Source organism: Schistocerca gregaria, chromosome 3, assembly GCF_023897955.1.
Source record: "Schistocerca gregaria isolate iqSchGreg1 chromosome 3, iqSchGreg1.2, whole genome shotgun sequence".
NCBI classification, from domain to species: domain Eukaryota; kingdom Metazoa; phylum Arthropoda; class Insecta; order Orthoptera; family Acrididae; genus Schistocerca; species Schistocerca gregaria.
The window spans coordinates 732479258-732481987 of NC_064922.1; positions in this window are offsets into that span (position 1 = coordinate 732479258).

Consider the following 2730-nt stretch of genomic DNA (forward strand, 5'->3'; position numbering starts at 1 on the left):
TCAAGCAACAGACAACTGATGTCATTGCCCATTGCCCATTTGTTAAGATCTTCTCGCACAATTTATGTGTCGTATTAGAGAGCTGGTTTTGTGAGGAGGCCACTGCGGATCTGTGGTTTCTAAATTTGATTAGTGTAAATTGGAAAATACTGACGATGTTTGTCAGATTTACGAGAGATTACACATGCGAATAATGTAACAGCGAAAGAAATGTCTTGTACCTCAAAAAAGCTATAAATTTGAAGGCTTAAAATAGAAACAGAGGTCTGAAAATCGTCGTCAGAATTTAAACAAAACCATAATTTCATCAAAATAACACGACAATGTTAACTAAGTATCAAAAAGATTCTCCTTACAATGCTTGTACAAACTATACTGTTGCCTGTGCACATTATATCCTGAAGAGCCAAAGAAACTGGAACACCTGCCTAATATCGTGTAGGACCCTCGAGAGCACGCAGAAGCGCCGCAACACGACGTGGCATGGACTCGACTAATGTGTGAAGTAATGTTGGAGGGAACTGATACCATGAATCCTGCAGGGCTGTCCATAAATCCGTAAGAGTACGAGGGAGTGGAGATCTCTTCTGAACAGCACGTTGCAAGGCATCCCAGATATGCTCAATAATGTTCATGTCTAGGAAGTTTGGTAGCCAGCGGAAGTGTTTAAACTCAGAATAGTTTTCTGGAGCCACTCTGTAGACATTCAGGACGTGTGGGATGTCGCATTGTCCTGCTGGAATTGTCCAAGACCGTCGGAATGCACAATGGACATGAATCGATACAGATAATCAGACTGGATGCAAACGTACGTGTCATCTGTCAGAGTGGTATCTAGAAGTATCAGGGTCCCGTACCACTCAAACTGCACAGGCCCCACACCATTCCAGTGCCTCTACCACCTTGAACAGTCCCCTGCTGATATGCAGGGTCCATGGATTCATGAGGTTGTCTCCATACCCGTACACATCCGTCCTACCGATACAATTTGAGACGAGACTCGTCCGACTAAGCATGTTTCCAGTCATTAACAGTCCAAGTCGCTGTTGACGGGCCCAGGCGAGGCGTAAAGTATTGTGTCATGCAGTCGGTACGCAAGTGGGCCTTCGGCGCTGAAAGCCCATATCAATAATGTTCCATTGAATGGTTCGCATGCTGATACTTGTTGAAATGTGCAGCAATTTGCGGAAGGGCTGCACTTCTGTCACGCTGACGATTCTCTTTAGTCGTCGTTGATCCCGTTCTTGCAGGATCTTTTTCCGGCCGCAGCGATGTCAAAGATTTGATGTTTTACCGGATTCCTGATATTCACGGTACACTCGTAAAATGGTCGTACTGAAAAATCCCCACTTCATAGCTTTTTCGGAGTTGGTGTGTCACATCGCACATGCGCCGGCTATACACCAAGTTCAAGCTCACTTAAATCTTGATAACCTGCCATTGTAGAAGCAGCAACCAATCTAACAACTGCTCCAGACACCTATTGTCTTATGTAGGCCTTGCCGATCCCAGCGCCCTTTTCGGCTCGTTTACATATCTCTGTATTTGATTACGCATGCCTATACTAATTTCTTTGGCGCTTCAGTGTAAAATGATAGGGGTAGTCAAACAGTTTTAATTATCACCGTGAAGAAATTAAGCTGCCTACTGCTCATCGTATGATTCTTCAGAATCACGCGCAAAACCAGCAGTTACATGATGCCAACATTAAAAATAAGATAACTACGTATCGTTTCAAGTTACCCCGTTGTTTCAGTAAACCCATTTTAAGGCACTGTTTTTCACATCGTATTCAAATGTAGAAAAAAGCTGTCATAAATTTTGGTCTCTAAAGTAAATTGTGAATGATCTGCACACTTACATGACAATGTCATTGACTATGTATGTACACAAATGCATCTTTCACAGCAAATATGCCAAGCACATCCCGTGATTTTTTAAAAGAATGAGTCAATTGTCAAACACTTAACAATATCCAAAATATTCAGATATGTACTATCTCTTATATACAGTCACCCAACAGAACATATGTTGCCTCCGTTCTCACATCCTTTCTTATAACACGTGTGGAAACTTTCATACTCTTGCATCAATGGTAAATCTCTTGCCTCAGGTCAGTGTCAGCAGGCAGATGGTGTGAAATCTTTAAATCCATGATAAGTATAAGGAAAAAATCTGTATAATGGTTTAAATGCCGCGCCACCCTGGTTCTGGTCGGTAGACGTCGGAAAAAGTCTCTAAATTCGTCCCGTTGCCTTATAGAAGTTTTCCATTGAAACTTACAGTGAGATAAAAAATAAAGCAACACATTTGCATAATTTTATAATTATCGTTTTTTAAACGATATTTTTTTCAAATTCACCATATCATGTATATCACGTATAAAATCGAGTGTTTTGAATGTATAAAACAGTTTAGTTCCTCCACGATTATTTCTGAATTATTAAATGCAATGTACCCGCCTCTGTGGATGAGGACTCACACAGAGTGAAAATGCTATGTGACTCTATTGGCATTCGAGTAGCAATATCCACTGCCATGACTTCGCGGACGCTTTGATTGTAGAAATCTGCATTTTGGTTGTTCAGGAAATGGCTATCTCGAAAATCAGGGGATATGGAATGGGGAGGGGGAGGAGAGATCAAAATTTTATATTTCGAAGCTTGCTTTGCTCCTTTGTCTCGTGGTCGTTGTGACGCATCCAGTACTCACACACAGTGTCAGTTGACC